At 46.5% G+C, this 17,493-nt stretch overlaps 1 protein-coding gene across 1 annotated transcript in view; it reads left to right on the top strand.

The window, feature by feature from the left end:
* Nucleotides 1-17,493, top strand: part of SLC38A8 (solute carrier family 38 member 8) — a 39,541-nt gene that overhangs the window by 7,310 nt on the left and 14,738 nt on the right. The gene's annotated exons all lie outside the window — the stretch shown is intronic.

Below are 17,493 nucleotides of genomic sequence, written 5' to 3'. Positions count from 1 at the left end.
AGTATTGGGAAGGGTTCTGAGGGGCTGTCATATTGAAAAGATGCTGATTCAAATCCTCCTCCTGAGGATGATTTGAATGCCTGCAGTTTGGGGAAGGATTCTGAGGGACTGTGATATTGAGAATTCCTAGCTGCTACCTTGTTGAGAAGTGTTCAGACGGCATGCAGTGCTGAAAAGAATCTTAGGGGATGTCCTGTTGGGTGGGATTCTGAGGGCCTCTGTGTTGAGAAGAATCTTAGCGGCTGCCTTACTGAGATGGTTCTGAGGGACTTCTGTGTTCAGAACGTTTTTTGAATGGCTACAGCATTGGGAAGGATCTAAGGTGCTGCCATATTGAGATGTTTGTTTATCCCTGGGTTGGGAAGATCTGGAGAAGGAAATGGCAACCCACTCCAGTAGTCTTGCCTGGAAAATCCCATGGACAGAGGAACCTGGTGGGCTACAGTCCATGGGTCGGATAGAGCCAGACATGACTGAGTGATTTAACACACTGAGGGACTGCCATGTTGAAAATGATTTTGAGGGGCACCTGTATTGAGGATTGTGAATGGTTGCTTTTGGAGAAGGAAGTGAGAGGCTGACATATTGAGAGGATTCTGTGGGACTGCTGTGTTGGGAAGGATTCTGAGAGCAGCTATGATGAAAATTATTTTGAAAAACTGCATGTTGAGAAGGATTCTGAGGTTCTGTCTGTTGAGAAGAATACAAAGGGCCTGCAGTATTTGGAAGGATTCTGAGGGACTGCCATGCTGGGAAGGTTCTGACATGCTGCAATTTAGGTGGATCCTGAGGGCTATCGTGTGAGAAGGATTAGGGGGCTGTTGTGTTGAGACGGATCTGGAGGAGGGCTTCTGTGTTCAGAAGGATTCTGGGGGCTTTCTGTGTTGGGAAGGATCTGAAGGACTGCTGGGTTGAGAAAGATTCTGAGGGCCTTGTGTTTAGAAGAAGTTTAGGGGCTGCTGTATTTTGGAGAGTTCACGAGAGCTGCCCTATCGGGAAGGATCTGAGGGAGTGCTGTGTTGACAAGGATTTGAGGGGCTTTTGTATTGGGAAGTCTTCTGAGGGATGCCACGTGAGAGGCATTCTGAGGGGCTGCTATGTTGAGAGGAATTTGGGAGGGCTGGCTTGCTGAGGAGGATCTGAGGTGCTCCCTTGTTGAGAAGGATTCTCAGGGCCTGCAGTGTTGAGAAGAATGTTAGAAACTGCAATTTGGGAAGGATTCTGAGGGGCTGCCTTGTCAGGATTTTGAGGGCTTTTGTATTGAGAAGTATTTTAGGGGCTTAGGATCAGAAGGGCTGCATTGTGAGATGGATTCTGATGACTTACGTGTTTAGAAGAATCTTAGGGGCTGCTGCGTTGAGAAGGATATGAGGAATTGCTGTGTTGAGAAGTATTCTGAGGGGTGCTGTGTTTAGATGTATTCTGAGGAGCTGCTGTGTGGAGAAAGATCCTTCGTACCTCCCTGTGGAGCAGAAACTTAGGGTTTGCCATGTTGAAAAGGGTTTTGAGGGTGTGCAAGGTTGAGGAGGATCTGGGCAGTGTTGTGTTGAGTAAGTTTTTGAGGTACTCCATATTGAGATGGATTCTCAGAACCTGCTGAGTTGGAAAGGATCTGAGAGGGCTGTTTTTTTGAGGATCTGAGTGGATTACATGTTGAAAAGGATCTGTGGGGCTGCTGTGTTAGGAATAATTCTTAGGTGCTGCTCTGTTCAGGATTCTGACGGGCTTCCATGTTGAGAATTTTGAGGGACTGTTCTGTGAGGTGGATTCAGAGGAAGGACCTCTGTGTTAAGAAGAATTTTGTGAGCTGTCATGTTGAGGATTTGAGGGCCTGCTATTTTTAGAAGGCTTCTGAGAAGGTGCAGGGTTGAGGATCTGAGATAGTGTCATGTTGAGTAATTTTTGAGGTGCTCCATGTTGAGAAGGATTCTGAGGGCAGCTGTATTGGAAAGGATCTGAGGAGTGTTGTGTTAACAATGGTTCTGAAAGTGTACCATGTTTCAAAGTATTTTGAGGGATGTGTGTTGAGCAGCATTCTGAGAAGCTGCTCTTTTGTGGAGGATCTGAGGGACTGCCCTGTTGGGAAGGATCTGAGGGGCTGCCAAGTTGAAAAAGATTAGGCCTGCCTGTCCTGTTGAGGAGGATTCTGAGGTGCTGCCTTATTGAGAAGAATTCTAAGTGGCTACTGTGTTGGAAGGATGTGAGATGCTGGTGTGTTGGGAAGGATTTGGGGGGAGCTACTGGATTGAGAAATATTCTGTGTGACTGCTGAGTTGAGGATTCTGAGGTGCTGCCATGTTTCAAAAGATTGTAAGGGGCTGTCGTGTTTAGAAGGATTCTAGGCAACTCAAAATGTTGATAAGGATCTTAGAGGTAGCCATCTTTTGGAGGATTCTCAGGGCCTGCTGTGTTGAGAAGGATAGGAGGGCTACTGTGTTCAGAAGATCCTGAAAGCCTGTCATGTTGAGGAGGATTTCAAGCTGCTGCCTTGTTGAGAAGTGTTCTGAGGGCCTGTAGTGTATGGAAGGATTCCGAGGGTACAGTGTTAAGAAGGATCTGAAGGGCTACTGTGTTGAGAAGAATTTGGGGGGACCACTGTGTTGGGGAGGATTTGTGGTACTGCCATACCGAGAAAGTTCTGTGGTGCTGCAGTGTTGGGAAGGATTCTGAGGTGCCGCAGTGTTCACAAGAATTCTGAGGGGCCTCAGTATTGAATCTTAGGGGCTGCCGTACTTTAGAGGATTCTAAGGGGCTGCTGCCATGTTGAGAAGGATCTGAGAGGCTACTGTGTTCACAAGGATTCAGAGGGGCTGCCATGTTGAAAATGATTATGAGGGACTGCTGTGTTGAGTAGAATCCTGAGAGGGTGCCATATCAGAAGGATTGTGAGGGCCTCCATGTTGAGAAGAATCTTAGGATCTACATTGTTGTTCTGAGGGGCTTCTGTGTTCAGAAGGCTACTGAAGGGCTATAGCACTGGAAAAGATCTGTGAGTACCTCCATGTTGAGAAGAACCTTAGGATCTACGTGATGGTTCTGAGGGGCTTCTGTGTTCAGAAGGCTGCTGAAGGGCTATAGCACTGGAAAAGATCTGTGTTGCTACCATGTTGAGAAGGATTCTGAGTGACTGCTGTGTTGAGAAGGATCCTGAAGGGCTGCCATGTTGAGAATTCTGAGTGACTGATCTTTGAGAAGGAAGTGAGAGGTTGCTGTACTGAGAGGATTCTGAGGGACTGCTGTGTTGGGAAGAATTCTGAGGGCTTCTATGATAAAAATTATTTTGAAGAGCTGCGGTTAAGAAGTTAAGGAGGATTCCAAGGTGCTGCCTTGTTGAGAAGGATACTGAGGGTCTGCAGTGTTTGGAACGATTTCATGGGACGGCTGTGTTGGGAAGGTTCTAAGATGCTGTGGTTTAGATGAAGGCTACTGTGTGAGAAGGATTCTAGGGGCTTTTGTGTTGAGAAGGATTCTGAGGGGCTGCAGGGTTGAGGAGGATCTGAAGCAGTGTCATTCTGAGTAAAATTTTGAGATGCTCCATGTTAGAGAGATTCCAAGGGCCTGTTGTGTTGGGAATGATCTGTGGGCTATTGAGAGTTATTCTGAGGCAAGTGTGTTGGGAAGGTTTGTGAGCAGATGCTGTTAGTAAGAATTCTGAGAGGCTGCTGTGTTGAAAAGCATCTGAGGGTCCACCCTGTTGGGAGGGCTGGGTATTGAGGAGGATCTAAGGTGCTGCCTTGTTGAGAAGGATTCTGAGGGCCTGAAGTGTTCAGAAGGACCCGAGGGGCTGCCCCATTGGGAAAAGTTCTCAGGGGGTGTAGTATTGAGAAGAAGAATGTTAGCAGCTGTGGGTTGGGAAGGGTTCTGAGGGGCTGCCATTTTGAGGAGGATTTGTAGGGCTCCATGTGAGTATGATTCTAGGGGCTCCATGTTGAGAAGAACTGTAGGAACTGCCATGCTAGGAAATATTCTGAGGGCCCCTGTGTTGATAAGAATCTTAGAAGGTGCTGTGTTTTGGAGGATTCTCAGGAGTTATAGGGGAGAAGGCAATGGCAACCCACTCCAGTACTCTTGCCTGGAAAATCCCATGGACGGAGGAGCCTGGTAGGCTACAGTCCGTGGGGTCGCTAAGAGTCAGACACGACTGAGCGACTTCACTTTCACTTTTCACTTTCATGCAATGGAGAAGGAAATGGCAACCCACTCCAGTGTTCTTGCCTGGAGACTCCCAGGGAGGGAGCCTGGTGGGCTGCCGTTTATGGGGTTGCACAGAGTCGGACACGACTGAAGCGACTTAGCAGCAGCAGCAGCAGGAGTTATAGTGTAGAGAAGGATCTGAGGTGCTGCCATGTTGAGAAGATTTTCAGGGACTGGGGTGTTTGTTAAATGGATCCTTGAGAGGCTGCTGAATTGATGAGAGTTTTGAGGAGCAGCTGTTCTTCAAAGGATCTCAGATGCTACCATACTGAGAAAGATTTGTGTGCTGCTGTGTTAGGACAAATTCTGAGGCACAGCCTGTTTGGGAAGAGTTTTGAGGGTCTGCCTCATTGAGGAGGATTCTGTGGTGCCGAGGTGTTGGGAAGGACTCCAAGGGAATTCTTCTGAACTTCTCTGTGTTCAGAAGAATTTTAGGGGTTGCCATGTTTTGGAGGATTCTCAGAAGCTACTTATTGAGAAGGATCCTGAGGGCCTATAGTGTTTGAAAGAATTCTGTGGAGCTTCCATATTGTGAAGGATCTGAGTAGATGTGGTGTTGACAAGGATTCTGAATGGCTGTACTGTTGAGAAGGATCCTAAGGGGGGCTGCCACATTGGGAAGGATTCTCATGGGTTGTCATGTCAGAAGGATTCTGAGGGCCTCAGTGTTGAGAAGAATCTTAGGGGCTGCCACGTTGGGAGGAATCTTAGCAGTTGCAGTGGTGGGAACGATTCTGAAAGGACTGCCATGTCAGAAGGATTCTGAGGGCCTTTGTGTTGTCAAGAATCTGAGGGGCTATGGTGTTGAGGACGATTCTGAGATAGTATCACGATGAGTAAGATTTTGAGGTGCTCGTTGTTGAGAAGGATTCTGAGGGCCTGCTGTGTTGAGAAGGATTCTTAAAGCCTCCATGTGGAGCAGAACCTTCAGGGCTGCTTGTTGTAAAGAATCTGGGGGACTTCTGTGTTCAGAATGATTCTGAGGGGCTGCAGCATTGGGAGGGATCTGAAGTGCTGCCTTGTTGAGAAGGTTTCTGAGTTTCTGCTGAGTTTCTGGATGTGAGGCGCCTGCTGTGTCACAAGGGTTGTGAGAATCTTAGGGGCTGCCGTGTTTAGAAGGAATTCTGAGGGTAGCTTTAAGGAGAACAGGTAGTGTCCTGTTGAGTATGTTTTTCAGGTGCTCCATGTTGAGAAGGATTCTGAGGGCTGTATTGGAAAGTATCTCATGGGCTGTTTTGTTGAGAATAATTCTGAGGCATGGCATGTTGGTAAGCATTCTGAGGTGCTACTGTATTGAGGAGGCTCTGAGGCACTGCCATGTTAGGAAGGATTCTTAGGGGCTGCTGTGTCCAGAAGGATTGTGAGGGGCTTACATTTTGAGGAGGATTCTGGGGGGTTACTGTGTGAGGTGGATTCTGAGGACCTCCACGTTCAGGGGCTGTCATGTTGACAAGGATATTGTGCGCCTGCTGTGTTGAGAAGAATTCTGAGGGGCTGCTCTATTGAGGAAATATCTGAGAGGTGTATTAAGAGGGGTTCTGAGGACTGCTTGTTGCAAAGTATTCTGAGGGATATGTGGTGAGCAGCATTCTGAGAAGCTTCTGTGTGGCAGAGGATCTGAAGGGCTGTCATATCAAGAAGGATCTGGGGTGCTACCATGTTGAAAAGGATCTAGGTGCCTCTGTGCAGAGGAGGATTCTAAGAGGATGCCATGTTGAGAAGGATCTGTGGGCTGCTGTGTTGGGATGGATCCTGAGGAACTGCCTGTATGAGAAGAGTTCTGAGATGCTGTGGTGTTGAAGAATTCTGAGGTGCTGCAATGTTGAGAAGGGTTCTGAGCAGCTGCTGTGTTGAGAAAGATCTGATGTAGTGTCATTGAGGGGCTACCATATTAGGAAGGACCTGAGGTACTGCCATGTTGAGAAGGATTTTGAGGGGCCAGATTATTTAGATGGATCCTTGAGGAGCTCCTAAGTTGATGAGGGTTTTAAGGGACAGCTGTTTTGCAAAGGATCTCAGCTGCTGCCATGCTGAGAAGGATCTAGGTGCTTCCGTGTAGAGGAAGATTCTGAGAAGATGCCATGTTGAGAAGGCTCTGTGACTGCTATGTTGGATAGGTTCTGTGGAACTGCCTGTTTGGGAAGAGTTTTGAGGGGCTGCTGTGTTAAGAAGGTATCTGAGTGACTGTGATATTGGGTAGGATTCTGAGGGCCTCTGTGTTGAGAATAATTTTAGGGGCTGCCGTGTTTCTGAGGATTCTCAGAAGCTGCTGTGTTGAGATGATTCTGAGGGGCTGCCTTGTTGAGAAGGACACTGCGGACCTGTAGTTTTCAGAAGGATTCTGTGGGGCTGCCATATTGGGAAGATTCTGAGGTGATGTGATTAAGAAGGATTCTGAGTGGTTGTCCTGATGAAAAGAATCCTGTGGGGCTTCCTCATGGGTTGGATTTTCACGGTTTCCTGTGGTGGAAGGAAGGATTTTGAGGGCCTCAGTGTTGAGAAGAATCTTAGGGGCTGTCATGTTGTGAAGAATCTGAGGGGCTGTGGTGTTAAGAAGGATGCTGAGGTACTGTCATGTTGAGTAAGATTTTGAGGTGCTTCACATTGAGAAGGATTCTGAGGGCCTGCTGTGTTGGGAAGAATCTGAGTGGCTGTTGTGTTGAGAATGATTCTTAGGCATGCCATGTTGGTAAGGTTTGTGAGTGGATGCCATGTTGGTAGGAATTCTGAGGTGCTATTGGGTTGAGGAGGATTCTGAGGGAATTACATGTTGAGAAGGATTTGAGTGGCTGCCATGTTGGGAGGGATTCTGAGGGCTTCAGTTCAGTTCAGTTAAGTCGCTCAGTTGTGTCCAACTCTTTGTGACCCCATGAATCACAGCATGCCAGGCCTCCCTGTCCATCACCAACTCCCGGAGTTTACTCAAACTCATGTCCATCGAGTTGGTGATGCCATCCAACCATCTCATCCTCTGTCGTCCCCTTCTCCTCCTGCTCCCAATCCCTCCCAGCATCAGGGTCTTTTCCAATGAGTCAACTCTTCACATCAGGTGGTTAACCTATTGGAGTTTCAGCTTCAGCATCAGTCCCTCCAGTGAACACCCAGGACTGATCTTCTTTAGGATGGACTGGTTGGATCTCCTTGCAGTCCAAGGGACTCTCAAGAGTCTCCTCCAACACCACAGTTCAAAAGCATCAATTCTTCAGTGCTCAGCTTTCTTTAGACTCCAACTCTCACATCCATACATGACTCCTGGAAAAACCATAGCTTTGACTAGACGAACTTTTGTTGGCAAAGTAATGTCTCTGCTTTTTAAAATGCTATCTAGGTTGGTCATAACTTTCTTTCCAAGGAGTAAGTGTCTTTTAATTTCATGGCTGCAGTCACCATCTACAGTGATTTTGGAGCCCCCAAAATAAAGTCTAACACTGTTTCCAGTTTCCCCTTCTATTTCCCATGAAGTGATGGGACCAGATGTCATGATCTTAGTTTTCTGAATGTTGAGCTTTAAATGAACTTTTTCACTCTCCTCTTTCACTTTCATCAAGAGGCTTTTTAGGTCCTCTTCACTTTCTGCCATAAGGGTGGTGTCATCTGCATATCTGATGTTATTGATATTTCTCCGGCAATCTTGATTCCAGCTTGTGCTTCTTCGAGCCCAGTGTTTCTCATGATGTACTCTGCATATAAGTTAAATAAGCAGGGTGACAATATACAGCCTTGATGTACTCCTTTTCCTATTTGGAAGCAGTCTGTTGTTCCATGTCCAGTTCTAACTGTTGCTTCCTGACCTGCATACAGGTTTCTCAAGAGGCAGGTCAGGTAGTTTGGTAATCCCATCTCTTTCAGAGTTTTCCACAGTTTGTTGTGATCCACACAGTCAAAGGCTTTGGCATAGTCAATAAAGCAGAAATAGATGTTTTTCTCTCTTACTTTTTCAGTGATCCAGTGGATGTTGGCAATTTGATCTCTGGTTCCTCTGCCTTTTCTAAAACCAGCTTGAACATCTGGAAGCTCAAGGTTCACGTATTACTGAAGCCTGGCTTGGAGAATTTTGAGCATTACTTTACTAGCATGTGAGATGAGTGCAATTGTGCAGTAGTTTGAGCATTCTTTGGGATTGCCTTTCTTTGGGACTGGAATGAAAACTGACCTTTTCCAGTTCTGTGGCCACTGCTGAGTTTTCCAAATTTGCTGGCATATTGAATGTAGCACTTTCACAGCATCATCTTTTAGGATTTGAAATAGCTCAACTGAAATTCCATCACCTCCACTAACTTTGTTCGTAGTGATGCTTTCTAAGGCCCACTTGACTTCACATTCCAGGATATCTGGCTGTAGGTGAGTGATCATACCGTCGTGATTATCCGGGTCATGAAGATCTTTTTTGTACAGTTCTTCTGTGTATTCTTGCCACCTCTTAATATCTTCTGCTTCTGTTAGGTCCCTGCCATTTCTGTCCTTTATCGAACCCATCTTTGCATGAAATGTTCCCTTGGTATCTCTGATTTTCTTGAAGAGATCTCTAGTCTTTCCCATTTGGTTGTTTTCCTCTATTTCTTTGCATTGATCCCTGAGGAAGGCTTTCTTATCTCTCCTTGCTATTCTTTGGAACTCTGCATTCAAATGGGAATATCTTTCCTTTTCTCCTTTGCTTTTTGCTTCTCTTCTTTTCACAGCTATTTGTAAGGTCTCCTGAGACAACCATTTTGCCTTTTTTCATTTCTTTTCCATGCGGATGTTCTTGATCCCGGTCTCCTGTACAATGTCACAAACCTCCATCCATAGTTCTTAGGCACACTGTCTAGCAGATCTAGTCCCTTAAATCTATTTCTCACTTCTGCTGTATAGTCATAAGGGATTTGATTTAGGTCATACCTGAATGGTCTAGTGGTTTTCCCTACTTTCTTCAATTTAAGTCTGAATTTGGCAATAAGGAGTTCATAATCTGAGCCACAGTCAGCTCCCGGTCTTGTTTTTGCTGAGGGCTTAAGAATGCTTAATTCTGAGTGTTAAGAAGCATCTTAGGGGCTGCCATGTTGAGGAAGATTAGAAAGAGTGCCTTTTGAGATGGATCTTTGTTTAGAAGATTGTTGGGGGCTGCTGTATTGAGAAGGATCTGAGGAGTAGTTGTGTTGAAAGAATTCTGAGAGGTGCTTTGTTTAGATGTATTCTGAGGGGTTGCTTTCTCGGGAAGGATTCTTAGTGCCTCCATGTAGAGCAGAATCGTAGGGGCTGCCATGTTGAGAAGGATTTAAGGGACTATGTTTGGGATGATTTGTGCTGCTGCCGTATTGAGAAGGTTCTGAGGTACCACAGTGTTGCAAAGGATTCTAAGGGGCTGCAGTGTTCACAAGGATTATGAGGGACCTGAGTGTTGAAAAGAATCTTAGGAGCTGCTATGCTTTAGAGGATACTAAGGGTCTGCCATGTTGAGAAGGATTTGAGGAGTTGCTGTGTTCAGAAGGATTCAGAGGGGCTGCCATGTTGAAAATTATTATGAGGGACTGCTGTGTTGAGTAGAATCCTGAGAGGGTGCCATATCAGAAGGATTGTGAGGGCCTCTGTGTTGAGAAGAATCTTAGGGTCTACCTTGTGATGGTTCTGAGGGGCTTCTGTGTTCAGAAGGCTGCTGAAGGGTGATAGCATTGGGAAGCATCTGTGGTGCTGCCATGTTGAAGATGATTTTGAAGGGCTGCTGTGTTGAGGATTCTGAATGGCTGATCTTTGGGAAGGAAGTGAGGGGTTGCCATATTGAGAAGATTTTGTGGGGCTGCTGGGTTGGGAAGGATTCTGAGGGCTTCTATAAAGAAAATTATTCTGAAGACCTGCTGTGTTAAGGAGGATTCTGAGGTGCTGCCTTGTTGAGAAGGATACCGAGGGCCTGCAGTGTTGGGAAGGATTTCATGGGACTGGCATGTTGGGAAGGTTTTATAATGCTGTGGTTTAGATGTATCCTGAGGCCTACTGTGTAAGAAGGATTCTAGGGGCATTTGTGTTGAGAAGGATGTGGGTGACTTCTGTGTTCAAAAGGATTCTGAGGGGCTTCAGTGTTGAGGAGGATCTGAGGCAGTGGAGTAAGTCAGTTTGAGTAAGATTTTGAGATCCTCCATGTTAAAAAGGATTCCAAGGACCTGTTGTGTTGGGAAGAATCGGTGAAGTTGTTGTGTTGAGAATGATCCTGAGGCATGTGTGTTGGGAAGGATTGTGAGCAGATGTTGTTAGTAAGAATTCTGAGAGGCTGCTGTGTTGAAAAAGATTTGAGGGTCCACCACATTGAGAAGAATTTGGGAAGGCTTGATGTTGAGGATCTAAGGTGCTGCCTTGTTGAGAAGGATTCTGAGGGCCTGCAGTGTTCAGAAGGACCTGAGGGGCTACCTCATTGGGAACAACTCTCAAGGGATATAGTATTGAGAAGAATGTTAGCAACTACCATTTGGGAAGGATTCTGAGGGGCTGCCATTTTGAGGAGGATCTGAGGGGCTACCATGTGAGAATGATTCTAGGGGCTCCATGATGAGAAGAATTGTAGGAGCTGCCATGCTGGAAGTATATTGAGGGCCTCGATGTTGAGAAGAATCAGGAGGTGCTGTGTTTTGGAGGATTCTCAAGAGCTGTGGTGTAGAGGAGGATCTAGGTGCTACAATATTCAGAAGGATTTTGAGGGGCTCCGGTGTTCAGATGGATCCTTGAGAGGCTGCTGAATTGATGAGGGTTTTGAGTGGTGCTGGTGGTGGTTTAGTCACTGAGTCACGTCCGACTCTTGTGACCCCATGGACTATAGCCTGCCAGGCTCCTCTGTTCATGGGATTCTCCAGGCAAGAATACTGAAGTGGGTTGCCATTTCCTTCTCCAGGGGATCTTCCCGACCCAGGAGTCAAACCTGGGTCTCCTGCATTGCAGGCAGATTCTTTACCGACTGAGCTATGAAGGAAGCCCAATTATTAAAGATGCAAAGGATCTCAGATGCTACCATACTGAGAAAGATTATGTGCTGCTGTGTTGGGACAGTTTCTGAGGCATGGCCTGTTTGGGAAGAGTTCTGATGGGCTGCCATGTTGAGGAGGATTCTGACTATCGCCATGTTCAGAAGAATTTTAGGGGTTGCTGTGTTTTGGAGGATTCTCAGAAGCTATTGTGTTGAGAAGGACACTGAGGACCTGTAGTGTTTGAAAAGATTCTGTGGGGCTGCCATATTGTGAAGGATCTGAGTAGACGTGGTGTTGATAAGGGTCTGAGTGACTGTCCTTTGAGAAGGACCCTGAGGGGACTGCTGTGTTGGGAAGGATTCTCGTGGGTTGCTGTGTCAGAAGGATTCTGAGGGCCTCAGTGTTGAGAAGAATCTTAGACGCTGCCATGATGGGAATAATCTTAGCTGCTGCAGTGGTGGGAATGATTCTGAAGGGCTGCCATGTCAAAAGGATTCTGAGGGCTTTTGAGTTATGAAGAATTAGAGAGGCTGCGGTGTTAAGGGCTCTTCTGAGATAGTGTCACATTGAGTAGATTTTGAGGGCCTGTGTGTTGGGAAGGATTCTTAGGGGCTGCTGCGTTTAGGTGGATTCCTGTGGGCTGTCATTTTGAGGAGAATTCTAGGGGCTGCCATGTTGGGAAGAATCTTAGCCACTGCTGTGTTGATGAGAATTCTGAGTGGCTCCCACGTTGGGAAGGATTCTGATAGGCTGCCATGTCAGGTTTCTGAGGGCTTTTATTTTGAGAAGTATCTTAGGGGTTACCATCTTAAGAAGTAACAAACGAGGTGGGGGGTGGATCGGGATGGGGAATATGTGTAAATCTATGGCTGATTCATATCAATGTATGACAAAAAAAATAAATAAATAAATAAAAATTTAAAAAAAAAAAAAAAGAAGTAACAAACAGGCTACCTGGCGAGATGGATTCTGATGGCCTCTGTGTTTAGAATAATCTTAGGGGCTGCTGTGTTAAGAAAGATTATTAGAGTCTCCATGTGGAGCAGAATATTTGGGAATGCTGTTGAGAAGAATCTGGGGGACTTCTGTTCAGAATGATTCTGAGGGGTGGGAATGCTGTTGAGAAGAATCTGGGGGACTTCTGTTCAGAATGATTCTGAGGGGTTGCAGCATTGGGAAGGATCTGAAGTGCTGCCTTGTTGAAAAGGTTTTTCTGAGTTTCTACTGTGTTTGGAAGGATGTAAGGGACCCACTGTGTCAAATGGATTGTGAGGATTTCTGTGTTGATGAGTTCTTAGGAGCTGCCACGTTGAGAAGGATTCTGAGGGACTGCTGTGTTGGGAAAGATTCTAAGGACCTGCAGTTTGGCGAAGGATTCTGAGGTGCTGCTATATAGAAAATAATCCTGAAGGGCTGCTATGTTGAGCAGCATTCTGATCTGCTGTCATGATGAGCATTCTGAGTGGCTACTGTGTGAAAAAGATTGTGAGGGCTTTTGTGTTGATAAGAATCTCATGTGCTGCCATGTTGAGGTGGGGCTAATCTGTTGAGAAGGATTCTCTGAGCCTCCATGTTTTGAAGATTCTTAGAGGTTGCTGTGTTGGGAGGGATCTGAGACCTGGTTGTGTTGGTAAGCATTGTGAGGTGCTGCCATGTTGAACAGGATTCTGAGGGGCTGCCATATTGATAAGAATTCTGAGGGGCTGCCACATTGAAAATGTTCTGTGGAGTTGCTGTGTTAAGAAGGATTCTGAGGGGCTGCTGTGCTGAGGATTCTGAGTAGCTGCCTCACTGGGAAGGATATGAGGGGCTGTTCTAGAGGATTCTGAGGGGATGCAGTGTTGAGGTGGATTCTGAAGAGTTGCCATATTGAGGAGGATTCTGAGGTGCTGCCTTATTGAGAAGAAATCTAAGTGGCTGCTGTGTTGGAAGGATGTGAAGGGCTGCCATGTTGAGAAGGATTTGGGGCTGCTGGGCTGAGAAGTATTCTGTGTGGCTGCTGTGTTGAGGAGGATTCTGAGGTTCTGTCTTATTGAGATGACTCTGAGATTCTGCCATGTTTAGAATGATTGTAATGAGTTGCCATGTTCAGAAGGATTCGGGGGGCCTCCGTGTTAAGAGGGCTCTTAGAGGCTGCCATCCTTTAGAGAATTCTCAGAAGGATATGAGGACTGCTGTATTCAGAAGATTCTGAAATTCTGCCATGTTGAAAATGATTTTAAGGGGCTGCATATTAAGGGGGATTCTGAGCTGCTGTCTTGTTCAGTGTTCTGAGAGCCTGCAGTGCTGAAAAGAATCTTAGTGGGTGCTGTACTTTAGAGGATTCTCACAGGCTGCCATGTTGAGAAGGATCGGAGGAGCTGCTTTGTTCAAAAGGATTGTGAGGGGCTGCCATGTTGAAAATGATTTTGAGGGGCTGTGTGTTGGGAAGGATCCTGAGGGGTTGCCATGTTGGAAAGGCTTGTGAAGAGCTATGTGTTGGAAAGGATTCTGAGGGCTTCCATGTTGAGAAGAATGTTAGGGGCTGCCATGTAGAGATGTTCTGATGGTTTTAATTTCTGTGTTCAGAAGGCTGCTGCAGGGCTACAGCATTCGGAAGGGTCTGAGGTGCTGCCATGTTGAAAATGATTTTGACAGGTGGTTGTGTTGAGGATTCTGAATGGCTGCTCTTAGGGAAGGAAGTGAGGGACTGCTGCGTAGAGTAGTTTCTGAGGAGCTGCTGTGATGGGAAGGATTCTGAGGAATTACCTGTTTGGGAAGAGTTCTGAAGGACTGCTGTGTTGAGAAGGATTCTGAGAAGTTATGGTGTTGGGGAGTATTCTGAGGGCCTCTCTGTTGAGAAGAATTTTTCAGGGCTGCTGTGCTTTAAAGGATTCTCAGAAGCTGCTGTGTTGAGAAGATTCTGATGGGCTGATGTGTTGAGAAGGACACTCAATGGCTGTAGTATTTGGAAGGATTCTGTGGGCTGCCATATTGGGAAGGATCTGAGGAGATGTGATGTTGAGAAGGATTTTGAGTGGCTGTCCCATTGAGAAGGATCCTGAAGGACTTCCTCATGGATTGCTTTGTCAGAAGGATTCTGAGGGGCCTCAGTATTGAGAAGAATTTTAGGGGCTGCCATGTTGGGAAGAATCTTAGCAGCTGTGGTGGTGAGAATTATTCTGAAAGGCTGCCAAGTCAAAAAGATTCTGAGGGCTTTTGTGGTGTGAAGAATCTGACGGGCTGCTGTATTTAGGAGGATTCTGAGGTAGTGTCATGTTGAGTAAGATTTTAAGGTGCTCTCTGTTGTAAATGATGCTGAGAGCCTGCTGCATTGGAAAGGATATGAGTGGCTGTTGTGTTGACAATGATTCTGAGGTATGTTTTGTTGGTAGGCATTCCGAGGTGCTGCTGTGTTGAGGAGGATCTGACTGGATTACGTGTTGAGAATGATCTGAGGGGCTGCTCCGTGTTAGGAAGGATTCTTAGGGGCTGCTGTGTTCAGAAGGATTTTGAGGAGCTTTCATGTCAATGAGGATTCTGAGGGGCAGCTGTATTGGGAAAGGATCTGGGAGGTGTTGTATTAAGAAGGATTCTGATGGCCTGCCAAGTTGCAAAGTATCCTGAGGGATGTGTGTTGAGCAGCATTCTCAGAAGCTGTTCTGTTGTGGAGGATCTGAGGGGCTGCCAAGTTGAGAAGGATTGTACCTGCCTGTCCTGTTGAGGAAGATTCTGAAGTGCTGCATTATTGAGAAGAATTCTCAGTGGCTGCTGTGTTTAGAAGGATTCTGGCAGCCTCAAAATGTTGAGAAGAATCTTAGAAGCTGCCATCCTTTGGAGGATTCTCAGGGGCTGCTGTGTTGAAAAGGATAGGAGGGCTGCTATGTTCAGAAGATCTTGAGAGGCTGCCATGTTGAAAATGATATTGAGCAGCTACCATGTTGAGGAGGATTTTGAGCTGCTACCTTGTTGAGAAGTATTCTGAGGGCCTCAGTATCTGGAAGGATTCTGAGGGTGCTGTGTTTAGAAGAATCTGAAGAGCTACTGTGTTGAGAAGAGTTTGAGAGACTACTGTGTGGAGAAGGAATTGGCATCCCACCCCAGTATTCTTGTCTGAAGAATCCCAAGGACAGAGAAGCCTGGTGGGCTACGTCTGAAGGGTCGCAAAGAGTCAGACATGACTGAATGACTAAGCACAAACATCCTGTGTTGAAGAGGATTGTGGTGCTGCCATCCTGAAAAGGATTCTGAGGTGCCATTGTGTTGGGAAGCATTCTAAGGGGCTACCGTGTTCACATGGATTCTACAGGCCTCAGTGTTGAAAAGAAACTTAGGGGCTGCCATACTTTAGAGGATTCTCACTTGCTGCCGTGTTGAGAAGGATCTGAGCGTTGCTGTGTTCAGAAGGATTCAGAGGTGCTGCCATGTTAAAAATGATTTTGAAGGGGCTGCCATGTTGAGAAGGATACTGAGGGTTTGCAGTGTTTGGAAGCATTCTGTGGGGCTGCCATGTTGGCAAGGTTTTGAGGTACTGTGGTTTAGATGGATCTTGAGGGCTACCATGTGAGAATTATAGAGGCTGTGGTTTTAAGAAGAATCTGGTGGGCTTCTGTGTTCAGAAGGATTCTGAGGGGCTGAGGGTTAAGGAGGATTCTGAGGTAGTATTGAGCTGAATAAGATTTTGAGCTGTTCCATGTTGAGAAGGATTCTGAGGGTCTGTTGTGTTGGGAAGGATCTGTGGAGCTTTTGTGTTGAGAATGATTCTGAGGCATGTGTGTTGGGAAAGTTTGTAAGTGGATGCCATGTTGGTAAGCATTTTGAAGGCCTGTAGTTTTGAGGAAGATTCTGAGGGGCTGTTATGTTGGGAAGAATTCTGAGGAGCTGCCATATTCAGAGGCCCTCTGTGTTGAGAAGTATCTTATAGGCTGCCTTGCTTTGAAGGATTTTCAGGGGGTCCTATGTTTGAAAGATTCTGAGATGCTGCTGTGCTGAGGAGGATTCTGAGGGGCTTCCCTGTCAGAAGGATTTTAAGTATCTTAGTGTTGAGAAGAATCTTAGGAGCTGTTATGCTGGGGAGATCTGAGAGCCTCTTTGTTGGGAGAAATCTGGGACTGCCCTGTGTTGGCGGATTCTCAGAAGCCGATGTGTTGGGAAGGATCTGAGGGGCTGCTGTGTTTAGAAGAATTCTGAGAGGCTGCCATGTTAGGAAGGATCTGAGGTGCTGGCATGTTAAGGATTTTTGAGAGGCTGGAGTATTTAGACAGATCCTTGAGCAACTGCCAAGTTGATGAGGGTTTTGAGGGGCAGCTATTTTGCAAAGGATCTCAGATGCCCCCATTCTGAGAAGGATCTATGTGCTGCTGTGTTGCGGATTCTGAGGTACTACCTGTTTGGGAAGAGTTCTGAGGGGCTACTGTGTTGAGAAGGATTCTGAGGTGCTGTAGTGTTGGTGGGGATTCTGAGGGCCTCCATATTGAGAAGAATTTTGGGGGCCGCCGAGTTTTGGAGGATTCTCAGAAGCTGCTGTGTTGAGAAGATTCTGAGTGGTTGTCCTGTTGAGAAGGATCCTGAAGGGTTGCCATGTTGGGAAGGATTCCCAAGGCCTGCTGTGTGAGAAGGATTGTGAGAGCCTCAGTGCTGAGAAGAATAGTAGGTGTCGCCATGTTAGGAAGAATCTTAGCAGCTGCAGTGGTGGGAACAATTCTGAATGGCGGCCATGTCAAAAGGTTTCTGAAGGCTTTTGTGTTGTCAAGAATCTGAGGGGCTGTGGTGTTCAGGAGGATTCTGAGATAGTGTCATGTTGAGTAAGATTTTGAGGTGTTCCATGTTGACAGGGATTCTGAGGACTTGCTGTGTTGGGAAGGACCTGAGGGGCTGTTGTGTTGAGAATGATTCTGAGGCATGCCTTGTTGGTAAGAACTCTGAAGTGCTGCTGTGTTGAGGAGTATGCGTGGATTACAAGTTGAGAAGGATCTGAGGGCCTCCTGTGTTGGGAAGGATTCTTAGGGGCTGCTGTGTTTAGATGGATTCTGAGGGGCTGTCATTTTCAGAAGATCTTAGGGATTGTTGTGTTGAGAATTCTGGGTGGCTGCTGCGTCAGAAGGATTCTGAGGGCTCTTGTGTTGAGAAGTATCTTCGGGGCTGCCACGTTAAGAAGTATCAGAAGAGCTGCGTGGTGAGACAGATTCTGATGGCCTCTGTGTTTTAAAGAATCTTAGGGGCTGCTATGTTGAGAAGGATTCGGAGAGGGTTCAGGGTTGAAGAGTATTTGAGGTAGTATTGTGTTGAGTACGTTTTGGAGGTGCTCCATGTTAAGGATTGTGGGAGCCTGCTGTGATGGGAAGGGTCTGAGGGGCTGTTGTGCTAAGAATGATTCTGAAGCATGCCATGT

This window comes from Cervus elaphus, chromosome 4 (assembly GCF_910594005.1).
Source record: "Cervus elaphus chromosome 4, mCerEla1.1, whole genome shotgun sequence".
NCBI classification, from domain to species: Eukaryota; Metazoa; Chordata; class Mammalia; order Artiodactyla; family Cervidae; genus Cervus; species Cervus elaphus.
The sequence above is the reverse complement of the archived record's forward strand: the minus strand, read 5'-3'. Positions and strand labels throughout refer to the sequence as shown.